At 45.7% G+C, this 24,285-nt stretch overlaps 1 protein-coding gene across 7 annotated transcripts in view; it reads right to left on the minus strand.

Annotated features, from left to right (window-relative positions):
* The window catches only part of LOC126522473 (cytochrome b5 reductase 4), a 361,716-nt gene that overhangs the window by 249,159 nt on the left and 88,272 nt on the right, over nt 1–24,285 (minus strand). For 2 of the 7 annotated variants that reach the window (XM_072288777.1, XM_072288774.1), the window contains exon 3: nt 22,048–22,089. The exons of 4 other annotated variants lie outside the window; for them this stretch is intronic. The gene's annotated coding sequence lies outside the window, so the exon portion shown is untranslated. Of the gene's footprint in view, nt 1–22,047; nt 22,437–24,285 lie in introns of those variants that run through there. One more of the 7 variants, XM_072288776.1, reaches the window with a different exon arrangement.

Consider the following 24,285-nt stretch of genomic DNA (forward strand, 5'->3'; position numbering starts at 1 on the left):
CAAATGCTCGCTTTCAATCCTGCGAAATCGCAGGGAAACAAAGAGGAAAAATAATTTAATTTGAACGTTTTCAGCAAGACTTTTTTTTTTCGGCAGAAATTAAACCTGCCATCATGGGGAGGGGAGAATACTCGGGCTAATTTCACGCATCACTGCCGCTCGTTCAAGGTGTGTCAGAACAACAACAAAGCGACAGACCACTCCTGCGAGCCGCCGTGCATGAAATGAGCAAGCCGCGTCAGCGCGTGAGAAGCGCTCGGTGGTTAACAGCGGTAGCGACCCAACAGCGGCGACGAATAGTAGGAAAAGGTTAATAAGAAAACTCGCGCACTTTGGTATGTCTGTTCACGTTAACGGAACGCGAATAGCTGCGACACCATCACCACACCTCGCCGTCGAGTGAAGGCCAGCCAGCGCCCAGATCCTAATTTGAATTTCGAACAGCGAACGCATAAGACAGCGTCACGGCGTGAGAAAGTCAGCGATCAGCAAGAACAATACCCGCTGGCGCTATAGGTATAAAGGTGCCAACCGTCGAACACTGCGTTGCGGCAGGTCCGTTTCACCACAAGGTAAAGTGAAGCGACAGGGCGCAGTAAACCTTAACGCCCGCTCGAGCGCTTTTGCCACGCATCGCTGGTCCCACGGATAGAAAAGAAAGAGGAGACAGGAAAAACGGGGAGGGGGAGAGCAGGGGGGCGGGAGGAACATCGATCGGCCATCAGCGGTTCCACTGTCTTGGCGGCATTCTGTGAGCCACGGCCACTGGGAGCTCTCAACGCTCACGCATATATAGTGCCAGCAGGTATTAGTGGCACTTGCGCAACGTGGGCATTCCTTAGGCGCTGTTTATATCGTCGCGACCTGTGCTCTTGCGAAGATTCGGGGCTCGCGGCAAGGAAGCATTGCGTCCGTTAGAATCATTCGTCACAGGTCGGAGCATTCGCTATATCGTGGTCGGCAGGCGAGTTCGCCTATAGACCCCCACCAGTGGCGCAGCCAGAAATTTCGTTCGGGGGGGGGGGGGGGGGGGGAGAGGGGGGCTCACGTTGCAGCTCGGCCTCCTCCTTAAGAGGAAACTTTAGCTAAGGCACTCCTATGTAATTGCATGTAGAAACGAAATTCGGTTGTCTTGGCAACCACTGCACCAAATTTGACGAGGTTTGTTGCATTTAAAAGAAAAACATAAATTCTAGTGTCTGTTGGTTTCGATTTTTCATTTACGTTGTCACTTCTTTATTAAAGATTGACCAAAAGCGCAAATTTTCAGAAAACGATACTATCCAGGTTAAAACTCGGTACCTTAACAACGATAAATTATATCACAATTCTGTGAATTGCATATCACAGTACATCTACAGCGGGCAAAATTGGTATGTTACACATGAACCTAAAAAAATTAAGTATTATGGAAATACGGCTTTTGCACAGCCCTTGTACATAACGTAACCAATTCACGTAAGATACAAATTGACATATCGAATTTGTCCGCTTTGAATGGTCTATAAATGGATGCCGTTTACAGAACCACAATATCTATTCTTGATGCAGAGCTATTAATTTGTAAAGTTCGTGCTTCTATTTTTACGAACTTTCAAATTTTTCAAAATATTTAAAACAAAGTTCAGGCCCTAAATCGAAATTCCGCTTCCAACAGGCACTATAATTTAACTTCCTCTCTCAAATGCAACAAATTTCATTAAAGCGATCCAGGGGTTATCTCAGAAAAGCGTTCCTGCGTTTTACATGTATTTGAATAGGCGCATCGGAGTTGGGCCCGAGCTAAAGCTTCCTCTTAAGCAATTTTTCTAGGGATCAAATACATGAATAATAACTGCATTGCTATTGCCAAAGATGCTGCAAACGAATTCTTGAACGCTACGCACTGTCAATACAGGTAAAATATGTATTTTTTCATAAAAGAATATACTCGTCTATGCTAATAATTGCGCGCAGAATAACTCCCATGCTTCCATGTTTTTTGTCTATTTAATAACTACAGAAAATATCACATGAACTTTAGAACTATATCAGTTGGAGATCAGCAAAGCAGTGCATGCCGCTGATATGAAAAATATAACGGCCATGAAATGAACAAGTTGAGGGCGAATATGTTAATGAAACTTTGTCATTCAAGATCCTTGTTTACATTCTTGTAGATTTGCAACGGCCAGTGAAAAATCTAAATGACGCTGTCATTTTTTCCAATGTATTACGCAGGAGCAGCTGTCAGCGGTCATGTATCGCGAGTAATTGCACCGAAATTACAGGCGCAACACAGAGCACGTATAGAAAGCATGAGTTCTGCAAAATATACGAGGGCGAGTCAAATGAAAGTGAGCCAATGTGAATATATGACAAACGGGGTACCTTATTTAAAAGTAGCCTCCATGAGTATTTAGGTATTTGTTCCATTGACTAACGAGTCGCGTGATTCCCGTCTCATAAAGCTCCTTGGGTTGCCGCTTCAAAAAGTCTGGAACTGACTATTTCACGTCATCGTCCGACACGAATCTGGTTCCGTTGAGCTCTTTTTTCGGTTGCCCCAAAATGTTGAAGTCGCAAGGCGACAGGTCTGAGATGTATGGTGGATGTTGCAGTGTTTCCGCTTGAACTTTGCCAGTTTTGTATTAACCACATCAGCGACGTGGGGTCGGGCATTGTCGTGGAACAAGATGACCGCATTCGTCAATTTTCCACGTAGTTTGTTCTTGATTGCGACAAGCAGCTGGTCCAGCGTTTCGCAATATCGGAAACAATTGATAGTCTCTCTAGATTTAGCAAATTCTATCAGTAATGGTTCCTGACGATCGAAAAAAAAAAGTCAACGGCACCATTCTGGCGGAAATGACAGCCTTAAGTTTGCTTCCTTGGCGGTGGCGAATTCGAATGCTTCCACTTTAAACTCTGCCGTCGTGTTTCAGACTCGCAGTAGTGACACGATGGTTAGTCCCCGATCACTATTGCATACAAGAAATCGTCACCCTCATTGTGATACCGGATCAGATGAGTAAAGGCAGCGCCGAACTTCTCCCTTTTCTGGCGATGGTTCAATATCTTGGGCATCCATTGCGCACACAAGAGCCGATAATCGAGAGGTTCATGAATTATGGCGTGAACCGAACCATGACTGATGCTCATCCGCTCTGCCAGTTCATCGATGCTTGTCCCCCGTTCTTGCCTCATCAGCTCATCAACCTTCGCAATTTTGTTAGCGGTGATTGCACGATGGCTTTGCCCCGGTCTCGGATCATCTTTGCAACTTTCGCGTCCTTCATTGAACCGTTTGCTCCAGCGCTTCACATTGGCCAATGAAATGCAATGTTGAATGTACACGGCAGCCATACGGCGACTAATTTCTTTTTTTGGGACGCACCTTCAGCTGTCAAAAACCTAACGGTACCACGCTGCTCAACTTCTGGAGCGTCCATTACGTCGCGCAACTATGTCCCACTGTATGAGAGCAAAAAAAGAACATTTATCCTCCCACCTACACGTCACTTTTGTAAATGAGAGATGCCTGTGTTCTACGCGCATGCCTCGCAGATAATGAACTGAACTATTTTTGCGCGGGGTGGGTAGGCTCACTTCCATTTGACTCGCCCTCGTACATTAAAAACGCGAAGATACAATAGAATATACAGATGCGAAGACACAGCTTGATAAAGGGCAACAAAGTGTCTCTGGAAACAAAGTTGACTGCACGTATACACAATATCTCGCAACAAGATATTTAAATATGTGTATAAGTCTCCAATAAATCTACGTATATAAGAAAAAAGTCATTGTATATAATGTGTCAAACAAGGCAAATAAACATGTGAAATCACAGATTCACAGAATGCTAGATCCCGCCCCCATTCTATCCACTCCCCCCGATGTATCGCGCGCGACGGAAGGCGGCGCGCCTGCTCCTTCCCTTTCTCCCTTGCGCAAACAAGACTGAGCCACCATCGTCGGCTCACCCATCCCCCCCCCCCCCCCGCTTTCACTCGCACATACAGCATGCGGCACACGGTCACAATGTTTTCGCCCTTGGACTTTTACGAAACATGAGGGCGACGACGACGACGACAGGAATGCGCCTGAGTGTTCATATAATTTCTATCGAAATAATATAATAAGAGTATCCGACAACTGAAGCGTCCCATGGCCCATTGCTTTGCGCAAAAGAAGTAACAAAATCGAACTTTCACCGTGCGACAATCCGCTGCGCAGCAACAATGTTTTTCTTTTTTTTTTCCTTCTGTGGGGCGGGGGAACCGAAATAAAAAACGCAAAGGAAAGTATGTTGGCCACAATCGAATGCCTACTTTGGGTACCTATTGTGGCTACCAAAGGAATATCGAAGAAAACGCGTGACGCTTGGTCCACCGAAAAACATGTGCATACTGCTTGGTATCCTAAACCGGCGAGACAAGACTTTCTGGAGAGGTTGCACTCAAGCGAAGGCGGTGCAATCCGTCGAGTCCCCACAGTGATGGCGGCGAGCAACCATTGTTTCTTTTTCTCGTCTGCTAGCCAGAAAGCGTCCAAAACTCTGCTAGGCAAAAATGCATTCGGCCAGAGAAAGAGAAAACCGAACGCGCGCCGAAGTGCGCCGCGCAGCGGTCAGGGCAACACGATAAAAATGCATGCGCTCTGGCTGGCTCTGGCAGCCTGTGAGTAGCGAGTACAAAAAAATTGAAGTGACTCAATGTGTCCTCGCGAATAAAAGTCAAAGAAGAAAAAATAAATAAGAACGTAGTTACCTTCGCTGGCTTTAGTCTTGACATGGATGCTTTGGCGCAGGTTAAAAAAATGTTGGTATTTTTTTATGTGACATGACGGCGCGAATGAACCACCACAACGCTTCCTCTCATGGGACCTCGCTGCGTGCATTGTCAACTTGTCTGATAGTGTGTTGATTTGGCTTCTCTCGTATGTTCCGATGGAAGACTTTAGAAAAGTTAATGCACCTTTGGTGTCAAATATTTATAGGAACATTAAACCCACAAAGTTCAGCAAAATCTAAAGCACACGCTTGGAAATGTCAGTGCACCTTTCGCATCAAAAGATTATGAGAACTTTATACCCATAAAGTTTCGGAATTGACATCCACGTGCTCCGTAGATTCCGCGGCCTCCGCGAGATGCCACGGCGAGCCCGTTCGCCATCAAAACGCCCTTGAAACTTTGTGCTCGGATAGGGCTGCTTGCGTTATGTGACTCCCGGTGCATGGGCGTTGCCACGAAACCAAGCCCGAGTTCGCAATTTTTGCGCTGAAATGTCTTTTCGAGCGTGAAAAAAAACATTCTAGATAAAATCCAGAATGATTTCCGGCGCCGGGGGCTGCTTTGGTCGGCGGTGCATGGACAGCACGAGAAAATTTCGGGGGGGGAGGGGGTCTCAACGCTGTGTCCTCCACCGCCCCTGTGACCTCACTGCCTCTGGATCCAGCGACAAGTTCGCGAGTGAAAACAAGTATTACGCTGAACACTGTCCACATGTCGCCCATACGAGTAGCTTTATCCTATAGAGTTTGAGACTTGTGTCGACTCCAGAACAACTAGTGCCAATTTCCTCGTTCACATCGCCTTCTAAGGAATTCGCGGTACCACTGCTCGTTGCTGACAGAGCCGTTCGTCGCAGTTCACACTCACTGGCACTCACTCACACCCAGAAATAAGTGTCAGCAAGTATGATTCGAGTGCGCACATGAGTGAGCACGCCGACTTACGCCTAGAGCTGCACAGCACGGCGTGGTTTTCATGGTTGTGGTGAATGGCCGTGAGATTTTGTGGCGGATGGACGTGTTTTTCCAGGGCTCCGTGGCGGCGACGAAATCATGAGTTTTTTTTGTGCATTCTTTGAGCTTGCTTCAGCTCTTGATTTGATTTTCTAGCTTTAAATAATAATTGGGCAGTTTTCTTTTTTCTTCTTTTCCTTTTTTTTTTCGTGTGCGCGGGTGTGTTTCGTGTATATTCGGATTTGTAGAGTAGTCAGAGCTCCCTTTCCCGCCACGTGCTTGAACACATGCAACCGGGTGAGACGTTAAGTCTTTATAGCCTTTGAATAGCATCTTGGGAGTGGCAAGACTAATAGCTATTAGTGGTGTTACTTTGTGTGCTTTGGTATCCGGAATATTGCTTTGGTAGGAAAGTGAGAGCATGGCCGCGTGGTGGAACACGTGCGAACACGTGTCATACCTTAAGTCTGTGCAGAATTGATTGCTTTTAAAACACTGGTGAGAATTACTTCGCGGCATTTTAAGGATTTAGATTTCGTGCGTATCTGTGCAATGGTCACAAAGATAAACTGAGAAATCGTATCTCCTTTTCAGATAGCGACACCAAAGGCTTGCTTACGCACTTCTCCTCTAATTTTGCAATCTTGTAGGCCTCCACAATCTCCCTCGTCATCCTGATATGAGCCCTATACATAATGTAAGTACTTTCAAACAAAGGATTGCAGCAACAATCTCGGCAGTGAAAACCCAGTTGACCCGAGATTACCCTAGTGACGTTATATCGATGCTCTTTTAATCTCTCATTGAGGCATCTGCCGGTTTGACCAACATACGTTCTTCTGCATGAAAGTGGAATGGCATAGACAACGTGATGAGTGCAGGTTACAAATTGTTTCCGATGTTGAGTAGAACATGCGTGCTTTTTGTTTTTCTCTGTATTAACCTGTTTGCATAGCTTCTGTAGACGCTCAGGGCCAGAGAAAACCACGTCCATCCCCGATTTCGCCGCTATTCTTCTGAAATTATGTGAGATGCAATGAATGTATGGTACCACAGCAACTTTCTTTGGTCTAGCATTGGCACTGCTTCCATTCGACGCGTTTTTTGCGCTTCCTGCTTAAGCCCTCCGCGATAGAGGTGAGCATACGCGTCGGGTAGCCAGAATATACCAGGCGCTTGGCCTGATCTCTGAAATTGGCTTCCACTTTGTGGTCACATGACTTCATCACAGAATTGTTGAAACACGATGTTACTACTGCACGCTTTACAAGTTTTGAATGAGCGAAATGAAATGGTAGGGCTGGCTTATTGCCTCTCGGCTGATAACTCCAGCAGGTCATTTGCGGAGAAAAGTACAATCCCAAATCTAAAAACCTTATGAAATTGCCTATGGGGACTTGATGTGTCAACGATAAAGGGGACAACACTTTTATGAACGAGGTTACGGTTTTTAAAACCAGCGAGTCAAAATTGTCTGATTCTTTATTCAAAATGATCGGAAAATCGTCAACGAATCTGAACACTTTCAACGATATCGGTGACATTTTTAGGCGTTCATCAAGAACCTGGTCACGGTTAGCTAGATATAAGTCACTTAAGCAGGGAGGAATACATGACCCAATGCATATGCCATCTTTTTGTTTGACAACATTTCCTTCCCAAGTCACGTAAGTCGAGTTAACATAAAAACGAAGAAGTTCTAAAAATCTGTCGTAAGTCAAACCACAAACGTTTTGAAATCGAACCGCTCCAAACTTGTCAGTGCAGTGAGTTACACATTTCATCACATCACTCTGCGGGAGAGAATAGTACAAGTCCTTTAAGTCAATGGAAAAAGCGACAAGGTTCCTGTCTTGACAATCTTTAAAGAATTCCACCACTTGTTCAGACTTGGTTACCAAAAATGGGTCGTCGGTTGGCAGGAGATTTAAGTGCTTTTGTAAAAACGTCGCTACATGTTTCTGCCAGGTAGCATTCTCTGACACTATCACTCGGAGGGGACATTGTGCGTTTTTGCTGAGAAAAACAATTCGAGGACCCCTTTGTGCTTTTTTCGATAGACCGGGATATGCCATCTAGTTTGAAGCTTTTGCATAGCTTCTTTGCTTCATTTTGGACTTCCTTAAGTGTTATGTCGTTGTGGACCCTGAAAGTTGACGAAATGGCTTCACGAGCCTTTGAATTATACATCGTCCTGTTCATCACCATGAAACCACCCTCCTTATCAGCAAGAATAAATGTGAGCGTAGTTCTTGTGAGCGCAAGTCCTTGGAAGAGAATGCGCTCACACTTATCCCTGCGGATAAGGAGGGTGGTTTCGTTGTGATGAACAGGACGGTGTATAATTCAAAGGCTCGTGAAGCCATTACGTCAACTTTCAGGGTCCACAACGACATAACACTTAATAAAGTCCTAAATGAAGCAAAGAAGCTATGCAAAAGCTTCAAACTACATGGCTTATCCCGGTTTATCGAAAAAAGCACAAAGAGGTCCTTGAATTGTTTTTCTCAGCAAAAACGCACAATGTCCCCTCCGAGTGATAGTGTCAGAGAATGCTACCTGGCAGAAACATGTAGCGACGTTTTTACAAAAGCACTTAAATCTCCTGCCAGTCCATGACCCATTCTTGGTAACCAAGTCTGAACAAGTGGTGAAATTCTTTAAAGACTGTCAAGACAGGAACCTTGTCGCTTTTTCCATTGACTTAAAGGACTTGTACTATTCTCTCCTGCAGAATGACGTGATGAAATGTGTAACTGACTGCATTGACAAGTTTGGAGCGTTCGATTTCAAAACGCTTGTGGTTCGACTTGCAACAGAGTTTTAGAACTTCTTCGTTTTTATGTTAACTCGACTTACGCGACTTGGGAAGGAAATGTTGTCAAACAAAAAGATGCCATATGCATTGGGTCATGCATTGCTCCCTGCTTAAGTGACTTATATCTAGCTAACTATGACCAGGTTCTTGATGAACGCCTAAAAAAATGACACCGATGTCATGAAAGTCTTCAGATACGTTGACGATTTTCTAATCATTTTGAATAACGAATCGGACAATTTTGACTCGCTGGGTTCAATAACCGTAACCTCATTCACTGAAGTGTTGTCCCCTTTATCGTTGACACTATGCAATTTCATAAGGTTGTTATACTTGGGATTGTACTTTTCTCCACAAATGACCTGCTGGAGTTATCAGCCGAGAGGCAACAAGCCAGTCCTACCATTTCATTCCGCTCATTCAAAACTTGTAATACGTGCAGTAGTAACATTGTGTTTCAACAATTCTCTGAGGAAGTCATGTGACCACAAAGTGGAAGCCAGTTTCAGAGATCAGGACAAGCGCCTGGCAGATTCTAGTTACCCGATGCGTATGCTCACCTCTGTCACGGAGGGCTTAAGCAGGAAGTGCAGAAAACGCGTCAAATGGAAGCAGTGCCAATGCTAGAGCAAAGAGAGTTGCTGTGGCACCATACATTCATTACATCTCACATAATTTCAGAAGAACAGCTGCGAAATCGGCGGTGGACGCGGTTTTCTCTGCCCCTGAGCGTCTACAGAAGCTATGCGGACAGGTTAATATACAGAGAAAAACAAAAGGCACGCATGTTCTACTCAACATCGCAAACAATTTGTAACCTGCACTCATCACGTTGTCTATGCCATTCCACTTTCATGCGGAAGAACGTATGTTGGTCAAACGGGCAGATGCACCAATGATAGATTAAAAGAACAGAGATATAACGTCACTAGGGTAATCTCGGGTCATTTGTCTATTCACTGCCGAGATTGTTCCTGCAAGCCTATGTTTGAAAGTACTTCCATTCTGCATAGGGCTCATAACAGGATGACGAGGGAGATTGTGGAGGCCTACGAGATTGCAAAATTAGAGCAAAAGTCCGTAAGCAAGGCTTGGGTGTCGCTATCTGAAAAGGAGATACGATTCCTCGGTTTATCTTTGTGACCATTGCAGTACATGTTTTCACCATGCCTTGCACACGTCTACGGTTCATCAAAATGCACCACTGAATGTTCCTTTTTGTTGTCTCGTTTGTTTCTGCTTGTACGGTATATATTTATCGATGCGTGCGAAAATAAAATCTATAGTTGAAAGTGAAGCGCAGTATCTGTGTATCTGTTTCTTTCTACGTCCTAGTTCAGTCGCGCTTCTACATTCTACCATGGAGGGTGAAAGGCGATAAAATAGTGGCGGTAGGGACATTTCCAGTGCGCACACCGGTTTCTGTCATGGAGCGAGCAAAAGCAAAGCTTGTGGAAAATGCACACGTGCGCAGCCTTGTCATAGTAGCAGGTGGGCTAAATGACGTCTTAAACAGGAGAGGGACAGGAATAGCCCATCGCTTGGCGAAGAGGGTAGAAGACTTGCGCGAGCTGTCCCCTCGGTTGCAGATCCTGGTGTGCCCGGTGCCGGAGGTGCCTGTACGTGACAGTCACGTACAAAGAGACGTAGTGGCTGCTAATGAGGCGGTATGGAAAATGACCCGAGAGAAAGGTTTCGAGGTTGTCGAAGTAAACAGGGAAGTGAGAAGGTGTGGTGGTTTTGAACGAGACGGGATCGACTTCAATTAAAGGCTTGAACGAGAAGTGGGCTGGGGATTTGCTGGTCGCGCTGTTGCTTCTTTAGGGGGCCCACGGGCGCTCAGGAGGCCAGAGTAGGTAGTAATGAAGAAGGTCCCCTAGGGGAACCTCAGAATAGCATCGCCGTCAATACCAAAAAAAAGGACGAAAACAAGAAATAGATCTCGCCATGCAATAGGCTACATAAACATGCAAGGCGGCAGAAGAAAGGAAAAGTGGGCAGAGACTGAGGAGCAGTTAAATAGAGAACAAATAGGGATGTATGCAGTTACACACAACGCACCTTAGAAACTCAGAAGAGCCGCCAGTTATTCAGAATTACGTTTAGGAAGAGTGCAACAGAAGTAAGCAGGAAAGAAAGGGATGGGGAGTCGGAATACTCATCCATGAGGGAGCCAAATTGAAAAGAGTAAATTGAAAATGTCAAGAACATCTTTGGTTATCAGGTACAATGAGTGGAAACAAGATTTGGCTGGGCGTAACGTATTTCTGGAGCGGAAGTAATTGCACAGAGAAGAATAAAGAGTTAGTGGAATGCCTAAGTGCTGATATTAAGGGTTTCGGGAATGATGCCGAAATTACTCTATTGGTTACATGAATGCCCACATACAGGATCTAAATGGTTATACCGACGACAACGAGAAGTCAATGCTAGATCTTTGTGAGCAACATAACCTCGTTATCGTGAATACGATAACGAGGTTATGTCCTAAGTCTGCAGGGCACATCACGTGGGAAGTGGAAACCCTGCAATCAACCAATGATTACTGTCTGATGACAAAAGGAATTGATGATAAGTTGAGAGAAATGATCATTGACGAGGAAGGGTATGGCAGCATAGGGAATGACCATAACCGCACCATTTTAAAAATGGCATATGTAGTTCGGAAAGAGAGCAAGGAGTGCAAAATGGCGAGTCCAAACTGGAACGCTGAGAAAATAACAAATATAGTCACTAGGGTCGAGGAAGACCTTGGCAAATGGCCAAGTAAAGAGTCGGAATATAGTGAGCTTCTAAGTGTAATAACCACAGAAATACGGAAAGAGAAACAACATGTTCGTTGGAAAGGAAAAAAGAAACCGAAAAGCTGGTGGAACAGGGAGATACGAGAAGCGATCGCCTAACGAAAGAAAGCATCCCGAGAGCACAGGCAGGCAAAAAAAGTGCAGTTACCGCACGATGAAGTAGCCAATATATGGGAAATATACCGAGGGAAAAATCTATGGTTCAAATACTGGTGCAAGGAAAGATCAAATGTGAAAGTGAACGTTGGTTGTCAGAAATATGTGAGAAAAAGAAGGCCGCACCTTGAATATTTTGGAACCACATGAAATTGTTAGGCAGGAAGTCAACAACAATACAACATATCCGAGACGAAGATGGAAATAAACTGGAAGGGGAAGCGGCATTCAATTACATCCGCAAAAAATAACAGCCCAATCTTTCCAAGGCAAGGACGACGTTGTGTCTGAAGAAAGAAATAGCTTGAAGGAAAACCAGATGGAAAAGGAGCTGGTGCTGACAAATTTCAACTGGACGAAAGCCGAAGAGAAAATTCCTAACCGTACAGCCGTAGGGCTAGACGAGGTCCCCGTTAGGCTGTTTAATGAACTAGGACCAAAAAGTAAGGGAGCTCTGGTGAAGGCCGTGGAAAAAACTTTAATATATAGACGAATACCGGACAGTTGGCGACAAAGTAGAAAGAATGTAATTTATAAAGGTAAGGGGGACAAAGATAGAATTCCTTCGGATAGACCGTTGACCATTACATCGGAAATATATAGGTTAGCAATGCGGGCAATCAAATTAAATCTTCAAGCATGGGCAGAGAATAATGGCATTTAGGGAGAACTTCAGAATGGCTTCAGAATAGGTAGGCTTTTGGGTGATAATTTATTTGTTCTAACTCAGTGTATTGAAATATCAAGAGTAGAATGCAGACCGTTATATGTGGCTTATTTAGACATTACAGGAGCGTATGACAACGTAGATCGCAACATTTCGTGGGATATTCTGAAAGAGGAAGGCTTAGGCGACGGTTGTCTACAGCTTTTGAGAGAGATTTACCAAGAAAATACTGTTTACGCTAAATGGGAAGGGATGAGGAGTGAGGTTGATATCACCAGTTGATATCAACAATGGACTGACGCAGGGGTGCCGTTTATCCCCACTGCGTTTATGACATACATGGTGAGGATGGAGATGGCGCTAGAATAAAGTAATGTCGGGTTTAATCTTTCATACAAACAGGCGTGCACAGTAGTAGAGCAGCAGCTTCCAGGTTTATTTTATGCGGACGACATGGTGTTGCTAGCTAGCAAGAAAAATTATTTGGAACGTCTGGCTAATATCTGTGGACAGGAAGACGAGAATTTAAGTTTGAAATTTAGCGTTAGAAAATCGGGTGTTATGGTATTCAATGAACACATTGAACAGACCGTGGCAATACAGGGTCAGGAAATACCTCGGGTAAAGGATATAAGGTATATGGATAAACGAAGGCAATAGATATATGGAAACACAGGAAGGAACAATAACAGTAAAGGAGAAGAGAAATGAAGCCATAATGAAGCACACAGCGCTATGGGGATAAAATAGGTACGAGGTGCTCCGGGGTATGTGGAAAGGTGTAATGGTTCCAGAACTTAATTTTGGAAATGCGGTTGTTTGCTTGCAATACGGAGTATAATCAGGACTCGATGGCAACCAAAGGTCAGTAAGATGCCTAGCATTGGGCGCTCACGGGATGACTACAAATGAAGCTGTGCAGGGCTGGACAAGTTTTGAAGTGAGGGAAGCTCACAGTAAAATTGGTTATGAAGAACGACTGAGGAATATGGAAGAAAGTTAATGGGCTGGGAGATAGTTCAGGTATTTGTACAGGAAAAACATTAATTCGCAGTAGAGGAAAAGGACTAAGAAGCATACCAGCAAGTATGCGGCTTGTAGGGTGGGCAACACAGCAACAAAGAACGTCAAGCGGAAAGTCAGAGAGGCTGAAATAATCTCATGGGTGGCGGCAATGGAAAGGAAACCTGCTATGAGTAACTTCTTAAGAGGAAAAAACGTAATCACGAAAGAAACAATTTATGATAACTCAAAGGGAAGCTCATTACTTTTCGAAGCGAGATCAGGATGCCTTAGAACACGCACCTATAAAGCGAGATATAAGAAGGAAGACGAAGCATGTGTTTGCTGCGGTAAAGCTAGGGCAACGATGAAGCATGTTTTATTAGAATGTGGTGACGTCTGCCCAGCGGTGGATTTAGGCACCACTGCCCTCCTTAAAGCCCTTGAGTTCAGCGAGAGCAGGGGGAAAGTAAACATATCCGCAATAGATATTAGTAAGGGGCGATTGGAAGACTGGTGGAAAAAAAGTAGGGAAACTACAAAAAAAAAACGGTGAGGTACAAACACAAAGTTCACAATAGGGAGTAAGAAAATTTTTTTTTATGGGAATTCATCGTGGGGTTTTTTTTTCGTTTTATCTTTTTTTAAAACCTAGGTAGGACACTAGGCAGTATAATAGCAAGAGACTGGTGGCACAACGAACCGTTCCGGGCCAAAGGGGACGCTCATAACAACCTTCCATTCATTCAACTATTGTTCGATGCAGCTCGGCTGGCTTGATGCCTGCATTGCTCAAAGCCATGGGGCCGTAGCTTCCGAGAATGATCTTCTGGCCAAAGACATCTTGATAGCTGGGCTCTGACCGGACTGCATAAATGCAAGATGACACGCGCCAAGGTGCGACCGTTGTCAGCCACACACAATGCCTGCTAGCGCCACATGCAAGCCACTCTCATCGCCCGACTGTACAAATTCAAATAATCGGACAACCCTGTATCTAAAGAAAACCCTGAGACACAAGGTTCATGTTGATTTGGACAAGTACCAAGAAACTTCCAATTATGTTTCCTTGCAAATAGACACAAACTGGGTTTATCTAATGAAGCTAAGTAATCATGAATTAGAGCTCCCTAAGGTCAGGAAGGCGAAGGGAGAACTGGCTTTGATTAATTCATATCCGTAACACTTAGCGCCAGATAACTACATGATGATTACATAATGCCAAATTGCAAAATCAGCAAAAGGGAAAACCATCTACAACCCTGATAACGTTCCTAAATTGGCTCGGAAGGCCTGACCTCTTTCGACTTTCTTCTAGCGCACTTTAGATCGTGCTAATACGACGCAGTCTGATTAGAATAAATCACCAAATCCGACCAATAATAAAAAAAAAACTTTAAAAAATCGTGCCAGCTATCCGAAACAAGTCGTAATCGAAGTTACACTGAGGCTTTTTATCTTCAGTTTACATGTCGTTGCAACTAAAGAAACACGGACGCTTTCCTTTCTCCAGCGTTCAGCTGTCACGTTTTCATGAATGTAAACATCAACCTAACTAAAAAAACTGCCATACCACAAGCAGAAGAGACCAACAATGTCCTCTAACCAAAGTTCCTAAAGCTTAAACGTTCAAAAAATGATGTCATCGAAGAAATTAGAGCTCATGAACGTAATCTACAATACGTGCCTCCAAGAGCACTCCCGCCAAATCAAACATGACTTGTTATTAACTGGCGTCGAAGCATAACTCATCCACTTTCGCAACTTGCGCGTGACCTTCCAAACTGTATGCAACAATGACCCAGTTTGCCTTACAGTTCTACAAGTGTCGACACGTAGGCCGTTCCGCTCCAAACTAGAGATCTAACATAACCCGAAAATGCTCACAACCTAACAAAACAAAAAAAAAACATTGTGGTATTCCTTACGCTTGTCAAATGTTCAACACGCAACTAATCTGAATGCAAAATGAACACAAGAAATCAAAACCATGTTGCAACGCGTCTTCCTGATTTCCATTTCGGGCCTCAAACGAACCCTTTCAGACGAGCTCGAGTGAGCCACGCCTCCTAGGGCTCTCGCAAGGTGCGGTCTCGAAGGAGAAACGCCGCTAATTTGCCTGATGCACCGCCTAGCTGCCACTTAAGACCAACAGCCTCCGCGTACTAGGAGAGGGGTACATTCACAAACCCGCGCGCCCATTTTCCCATTATGTGCTAGGTAGTTCACTTTCTTTGCCCTCGCGAGTGACAACCTCTTGTAGCAGCCTACAGGACGCTTCCCTCTGTCTCTCTGTTTACGAGACGCCCTCAATGCGGTTAGACGGCGTGTACTACGCCTGAATCTTCGCGAAACTCTCTTTTTCGCGACATGCGTCACTCCGATCCCTGATCTCTGCAAACGCCTAAGCTTGGGAATCACCGTCCTTCGCTTATTCAGTCTTAGGGTGGATTCGGACCTTCGCGCCTTTGCCTCTGTCGCCTTGGCGCTTTGCACGTTTGATTCTAGACGCCTCGACGGCGTCCGCCTTTCTCCTCTTAGGCCTATGCCTTTTCTTCACCATCTGTTCTGACCTATCCGAACGGCCATAGGTGACTTCTTCCAGCAGGCCGGCCGAACTTGCCACCTCCGTACATACCCGGGGCCCTCCGTTTCTTGTGCGGGAAAACCGCCGCTCTCTACCGCCTTCCCCTCGCTTCCGGCTACTAACACGTTGGACTCGTTACTGCACGCAGCTGCCTCGGGAATCGTTCCATGGTCTTCTGAGCGCTGCTCAATAGGGGACACGCCTATCAGTCTCCGAGTTTCCTCCCGTGTTTTTGGCCTGGATGCTGCCATATCGGAGAAGGGTTCTGCTCGCTCCGTCAGCGTTTGCTCTGACCCATTCAAAAAGACACAGCTGACTTGCTCTGGCAGGCTGGCCGAAATTGCCGCCTCCGTACACACCTGGCCGTTCTCGGAAAGGTGTTCCCCAAACGGCTTCAACAGCTGCAGGTTGTTATCGGAGTCCTCAACTGTGGCAAATACCGCCTGCTTCGAACAGCTCCTGGTCATGTGACCTTTTCCTCCGCATTTGCAACAAACAAGTCTCTTCCGCACCTCCAACGCGCGTGCACTGTCAGCGGGCGACTTCTTTTCTTGCGATATTTTTGATGCGTCACCCTCTTTCTCCTGAGGCGTGCCGGGAGAATTCGAAGTTTCCGGTTTAAAATTCCTACGGAAAGACTTGTTACCTTCTGGCTTCCCGGAACCAAATCGCGCTTTGCCGCTTCTCCCTAGTTGTCGCTGCGTATTGCGGAAACTTCGGCGCGTGCAGCAATCTTCGACGAGTTCTGCTGCTATCACTTTGTGGGCTTCAAAGTCGGCCCGAAATTCCCGACCGAAGTGTCTGAACAAAGCCTTCTTAGCCTTATCGTAATCTTGCACTTTCTCCTCGGACAAGCAGTTCATGAAACACTTAGCGACAGCCAATCGGATTAGCGCTGGTAATCTCTCGGTCCACAATTACCGGCTGACACCCCTTTTTCTAACACACACTTTCAGAACCGGCGAGAAAATGAACCATATCCTCGTTTGCCTCGAAAGTGTGGGGCTGGCGTCGCGATATCTGCCATCTAAGTATCTGACTTTTGCGCTCAAGCTCTGCCATGCTAAGAGCGTGTCGTTGCGCTCCCTCCTGCTCGCGCCTCTCGCACTCCTCTGCCTTTTGTTTTCTTTCAACAATGGTTTTCCCTAGCCTCGTCAGCTTTCTCGACCGTCACTTGTTCTACCTTCATGACTTCGAGAACTGCTGCTTTCGTTTTTGCGGAGCCGACGGAAAAACCTAATTCCTCGCAAATTAGAAGGAGGTCCTGCACTTCGAATTTCTGCATAGCGAAGGTGTTTGCCTTCAAAATTCACCCTTCCTTAAAACTGAAATTTCTTACTTTAAGAAGGTGAATTTCCAAAACGGTGCCCACAAGAAAACTCCCATACTCTCCTAGCAACTGCTTTCTTGTACTAGAGAGAGTTCTGGCGACATGAAGAGCAAACATTAGGCACTAGTTAGCCCGTCCTTATCGCTACCGTCAGGAGACTGCAGAATCTCTCAGCGCTCTTTCTTTATGAAACAATTTTACTGGCCTCACCGGCCTCCTCCCAACTCCTCTCCTTGTTCTTCAAAAGCTGCCGTTTCTGCCTTTTGCATTCCGCAGGGCCAACCGAAATGCCCATCTACTCATGAATTTAGAGGAGTTCTTGGATTTTAAACTCACCCATGCTCACCCTACACCCTGTGTTTCTTCTCCATTAGCGATTTAGCCCAAGATACACTCAATTCTTGGTCTACGAGACAAAATAACTACAACATCGAACATCATTGCCGACTGCCTGCGCTAGCAAGTCTGGAGAAACGAGAAGCAAACACATAGCACACACCACACCGATGTGGCCAACGCCGACCGATCCCATAAGCTGCCAGCCACTGTTGTGAAGCTCGGGGGTCCGTGCGGCCACCGAAGGTTCTAGGATGGTGCCGGGCAAGGTGCTGGAAGAAAGAAGGGTCCCGAGCGACGTAGAAGACAATGAAAAAAAAAGATTATATTCACAACATTTACATGATCCAGTTCTACAACACGGCTCTAACTATCGGAGCACACTATGGTGGCGTCTTTTGCATCCCTCTACGCATGTCCGAGGGTTACCTCATGTCCGAGCGTCTCTCCGCGATGCACGTCGGCGCATCGCCTCTCACAGCCGCCCGCTTTTTATGCCTTTTTCTTCCCTCTTTCCCTCGTTGAGGGAATTCACAGGCCAATCACAACGCTGAATCGTTCCCCACCTCCCTCGGCCCTCTGTGGTCGTCAGCGTGCTGCTCGGGTGCTGTCCTCTGTGAGCTACTCGTGCATGTGCAGCACCTGTCTCCAACGCGTCACAATGGGAGGCAACCACCTGTCTCCGATGCTTTCCCCCGGGAAGGACCTTTTCATCGATAATTGGCCACTTCGTGACGGTAAGGAGGGCGACGTTGTTGTCTTGAAACGAAGTGAATGATGCGGCGTGAACGTGAACCGTGACAACTGCATGTCACTGGTGGGGCATCCCCGCTCTGAAGGACTGCCAGGCACAACGCCTGCTGCCCGCTACGAGACGCACCGGCGGCGTAGGCTTGGGAGCGACCCGCTCTGTGACGCCAGACTCCGAGGCCACGACCCCCGAATACTACAACACGTATATGCTACATGTATGGTATGTTACATATAGGGTATGCTACGTATAGGGTAAACCATATCGATAGAGATGTCGCTACTTCAAGCTTTGCACGGTGAAATATCTTCCCACCTCGTATTTTACACGAGCCGGCCAAGTATCTACACTTATCTCGGACGCTACCGATGCAAAAGGTATTAAGTAGTGCTGAAGCATATTTAATTAAAGCAAAGAATACCAAATAAATAATTATACGTGTTGACTAGGACACTCTCGCACTGCTCACGCATAGTGCGCAGCGCCTCAGCTCGAGCATCACTCTCATTTAACCCCGTAATGCCTGAACAACGCTCTCAATCAAGGAAAATTAGAAGAGCCAGTTCACCACTGTTGCTTGACATGAGGATCTACATTCGTAAAATTTAATTAGTAAAACTTAAGGTAGTGCAGTAATTAGATTAGCAATAAATGATTTGCTAAAGCATCTGCAGCACAAATCTCGCTCGAGCTCCACCTGAAAGACGTCACTATGGGCTAAGTTTACAGCGGAGTTTATAGATATTGGTGGACGGCTCCGACTTTGTAGCCCTAGTGAAGGACTCCGGATTAATTCTGACCATCTGAGGAGTTCTCGAACCCGCACCTAAATCTAATGAGTACAAAGGTGCTCTTGCATTTCTCCTCCCCCACACCCCCTTCGAAACGCTGCCGCTACGCCGGACACTCGAAGCCGCGACCTCGAGCTCAGCAGCGTAACGTCATAACCACTGAAGAAGTAGAAGTAATTTTCACTGCATGACGACACTCTAGTCCGCGTCATCCCCGCTTGTGTAGGTGGCGTTCAGCGGCAGTGGAGTGTTTTTTTTTGCTTTTTTTTTTCTTCCTATCTCTTGTCTAGGACACTAATACTGAGTCCACCCGTTACAAAGTGTTCATTAGCCACACTCATCATCATCAACATCATCATGGCGCGAGAGGTGCCATCGCCAACCCGTCGGGTAAGAGGGAAACAGCCGCGCGAGCTGCACAAACGGAGCTGCACAAACGGAGGAGAAAGTTCGCCTTCTCTGCAGCGCACGACGTTTCGTCAGAGCACATTATACATGTACGCAATCGCGTAGGAGGTGGCCTTCTTTGCAAAGCAAAGGACAGGAGAGTGCTCACTCCCATTGAGGATCGCGTCAGGAGCGGCAGCTCAATTTCCGTTGCGCTTCATCCGCGACGAGGCACCGTCGCAAACAATTACTACTTTCTTGTTTTCTTTTTTGCTTTTGCTTTTCTTCGTTTCCTTCTGCTTTATTTCTTTTGTTGGAAGCTTTACAAAACTTTAAACCTCGCACTACAGATAACCCTATTCATGCTATTTGGGCCAGATTACTTCGGCGGCGGAAATTACTCCGAATCAAGCAAATTACAACACAGATGAAGTTAGTCTGCAGCACTGCGCTAATTAACATTCTTCACAACCTAGTTTAGTTGCTGATGTAAGCGCCGAACCGAAGCAAGCCCGTGCTCGAAGCTTGTACATTCGCTAGGAGTTCTCACACTTGAAACACGGGAAAGAAAGTTGCCTGTAGCTTTAACAGACCGTCTCATTTAGCAGCAGAATGTGTTTAGTAGCAGAAATCACCATGCTCGGATGGACTTTAGATACAACTTATTACTCTACGGTTAATTAATTTCCTATATTCACGTATACTGATGGGACCGCGTGTTAGTGTGTTTATGTGTGCATTTCGTCTAAACCCTCCACACCTGCGAAATATTGGCTTTGTTTTTTTCTGCGCACGTACGCTCGAACATGGCCGTGCTCATATTATATATTTGTGTAACAACGTGCTTCTCCGATGTTCATACTACATTCAAGATGGTCCACCTGTATACAGAACTGTACGTGTTGGCGCTTTCTGCGGCTCTGTTTTGCGTGCGGTTATTTTACACTTAAGGTATAATTGCGACTGGATGGCGGTGGAAAATTCGCCCTCGTAGTCTCCCTGTAAATGCCGCACGCTGTAGAAACGGGGTTCATCGTGACCATCACCGTCAACCAATCTACAAGCTTGTTTTGTGCGCCACTTAAGGCTTTCCCTTTGGTGACACTGCAATTTTCTCAACCATCTGATACCCCTGCAAAAGCGCATCAGCGACACCAAGTACAATAAAGTACGCGTACTGAAGTACACGTACAGAAGCAAAAGTGGCGGACCACAGGCCACACCCCATGACGGGGTGCAGCCTGTTGGGGATGGTGTGCCGAACACAAACAAGGAACACTCGCTCGTTCACGTGATGCGAGAGAGTGAACAGTGCTTCCGGTCACTATACGCAACGCGCCTAGGCGCCGCTAAGGAAGTGAAGAAACTGAGACACTATTCCGAAGAAGAACAATCCCTGCTTGGTCACTCGCTTGAGTGTAATGTACCACGAGCTTTACCGAGCTGATGCTGAGAAGTGTTCGCGCTTCTTGGCGCGTCTTACGTAACGATTCCTTTCATTTCCCCATTCTGTCTTGTTCTTACTCATTAGTTGGCAGGAAGCCGCGTCTCATCTAGAGCCGAGGTCGGTCACTCGGCGGGACGGACAAAAATAGTTATTACATAATATGGCTTCCCTTTCGATCGAAAACATTCCTCTTCAAGTAATATGCGTTAACTCAATATTCCTTTTCCCATGCAAGGAGGAGCAACGGAACAAAGGCAGGTACAAAACTCGTTACGGGCGCTATCGTAAGTTTCTATTAAGTTTTTATTGTCCTGAATATAATTCTTGTTGGAATTCAATCGAATAATATGAGCGATGTTTGCTAGGGATTCCTATGGTGGACCTCTCCACCTTTCTTCCATTAAACATAAGTCTAAGTAATATTTTCCTCTCCTTTTTTTCTGTCGTTGCTATGTAAATAACATTACTTTCCTTTTCGTGTACACCGTGTCCCAACTCAGTATAACTCCAGCACCACCTCCTGTATATCGTGTTTTGTTATACGTTTATATATAGTAATACAATTTGATTTTGGTTTCGAAAGTTTTCTCTCTCTCTCTCATCGCCCACCCTCTCCTTTCCTTCATTATTTTCTTCTTCTCCCTCCCCCCTTCACCTCCTCTCCGTCCCGTGATGCGGAGCATGCACGTTTCGACGTTGTCAGGTCTCGAACAGCCTTGCTCCGTGATAAGCCTTCACAGGTTGCCGCGGCAAATGGAGAACGCGTCCATTCAATTTTGCCCCCGCCGCTCACCAGGCTATGTGTGTCTGGCGCAGCCGTCCCTATGGAAAGCTTCATCGCAAGGAACCTGCAAACATAACGCCCGACGCGCAAGCTACCGGAGGAGTGTTCAGCTGGTTTCCCCCAGGCACTTCGTGATGGCGCGTCCAGGGTGTGAGCCTGATCAAATATGTAATAAAACCGATACGTTGGCCATTAGGGTGATACCTGTCATTATAAGCAATAGCGGCAAAGCATACCCTCCACGTGCTTCAAGGCAGTCAAGAAGGTACGATTACAGTGAGCTGCGTGTGACCGATCTCAACTTTCTTGTGTACATATCACGCGCCGTCACACGAAATATAAAAAAGCAAGCTAGGTACTTTTGTGGTTATTACAGCGATTGCGAAAGCGCTCCAACGACGCTCAAAAAAAAAAGGAAAAAGAAGCGAAATCTTGCAGCAGAAATGAAGAGAGACTCACGGGCAGGTCAAGTAGTAAGGAACATATGGTCCTTGCACCTACCTGTAAAAGAAAGCAAAAAAAAAAAGCGCGCGATAGGTTAAACAACGCCGTAAGCGAATACATATGGATATACAACACTAATGATACAGCACAGCGATTCAGATGCCTCACAATTTTAAGGTTTTCATGGCGCATGCTTTGCTAAGGCACGAACGCCCGCGCGCCTGCGCACTGACAATAACAGCGTCGGCGGCGACGGCAAACGCGTGTGGAACTTGCGTTTCCGCGCGAATGCAGTTTCTTCAGAAGCCAGAGCCATCAGCAGCCGACCTTTCAGGAAGTCGCCTATGCGACTGGAGGAAGCTAGGAGGTTAAACAGTACAAATGAAATTCAGCGCGTAATTGAATCCTAGTGTTCCGCGTAATTAAGCGGCCTGTCGTAAATTACAATTTGTTCTAATTTTATGGCTTCTAGCATTTGGATGAGTATTATAGAGTGAGCTTACAGCCCGGAAGTAAATCGTAGAGACAAATCGCCTTCTCAAGGCAAAACACTGGAAACGTCTCCAAACTAATGCATGGAAGAATGAAATAAATAAACAAGGAAAGACTTTCCTAAACAAACACGCGCTCGCAATTGACACGGCGCACCGCATAGCAAAGCCTTCGTTATCAAGTTCGCGCACCCGCCGTTACCTTTGACATCCGGCAAGAAGACAAACTGTACATTGGAAAACTATTCGAAGAAGCACAGCAAAGCTTCTCCCAAAATGCCCTACTTGACGTGCGTAGAAAGGAAAAGAAAATGAGAAACACGTGAGCCCTTAAAGACATCTATAGTTATTCCATAACATGGGTATATTCTCAGTGTCTACGCACCGCATCACATTTGCAATGTTTCTCAGCGGGAAACCGCCGAACACAATGCTATCAGATTCATTCAATCTCATGATTGATGCGCTTAAATAAATTGTATGAACGGCAATTTCTTACCTTCACCTCAAAGTGCAGCTGGCCTTCGTGTTGGAACCGTGCCCTCGCATGTTCCTACACATAAAGACCCCGGGTAGCTCCCGGGTCCACCCGAGTCTGTTAAGATAAATTTATAGCTCTGGCACGTGCGGCTCGGGTTCGACTCCCTGAATTGGAACGCAATGTTCTTACTTCTTTTCTTTTTCCTATGCTGTTTTGGTGATTATTTGTGTCTATATTGTCTAAACAACATGGTCATTCGAGCTAGTTGGTTTATTTGCATATTGATAGCTTTCAAGTGCAACGAAAGGCGGTATACGAAAGAACAACGAGACAAGCTGCTTATTCCACTCACAGCATTCGTTGCCCTTAAGAAGTTTTCAAGATGTATTGAAGCAGCATTATCTAACGTAATGTACACAGGCCTATCCTAGCATCGTATACGCAACTTATGCGCATGATATCAATTATTCTAAACAAGTAGCTAACTTTCTTTACTGTGTCGAACTGCTTAATAAAGGATCGCAATACCACTGAACAGCTGTATCCTCAACTACCTTGGGTTCCAAATTAAATTTGTGCCAAGCCTCTCTCCGGCGTTACGAGTAAATCGTTTTGCGCCTGCGTTCTTAAATGATCAATGATGAAGCGGCTATGGCCCACTACTTGTGGCCGCTATGTTACGGGTTCGATTGCCCCGATGGCGGAGACGGGAAACGAAAGCGAAAACGTCCCTTGTGCTGCTAAACCGGCGAAAGACGAAAATCGGTTCTTAGGTGGTCAAATTTAAACCACAGGCTTCAACCGAAGCCACTTTCAGAGCCCACATGTTGTTCGGGGACGCGAACATCACAACATTAGAATGTAGCTCGGGCGCTAAAAAATAAAAAGAACGAATATAATAAGATCAAATTAAATATTGCCCAATACGTATGTGGCAGTATTCATCTCGCGTACCTGAAACACTGCCAAAGACAAGATGAAAGAAAATCACAACCTCTCTACGGCATGGTCCAGTGGCTAAGATGCCTGGCTTTGATTCGGAAGGCCTGCGTTGTATTTCCGTTGTCGGAAAGTGAGTTTTAATGGGTTCCTTTAAATGTTTAGAATCAACGCTGTGAATATAAAACAGGAAGAATGAGAAGGCCGTGACTTCGGTAAAGTGAGTACAGCTGTTCAAGTTGATGCGAACCGAGCGACTTCACATTACCAGTCACTAAACCCAGTTATTTTTTCTTTCCACATGATTGTAGGCCAGAAAAAAAGCTGCACTTTCTTTTCTTA

Source organism: Dermacentor andersoni, chromosome 6 (genome assembly GCF_023375885.2).
Source record: "Dermacentor andersoni chromosome 6, qqDerAnde1_hic_scaffold, whole genome shotgun sequence".
Classification (NCBI taxonomy): domain Eukaryota; kingdom Metazoa; phylum Arthropoda; class Arachnida; order Ixodida; family Ixodidae; genus Dermacentor; species Dermacentor andersoni.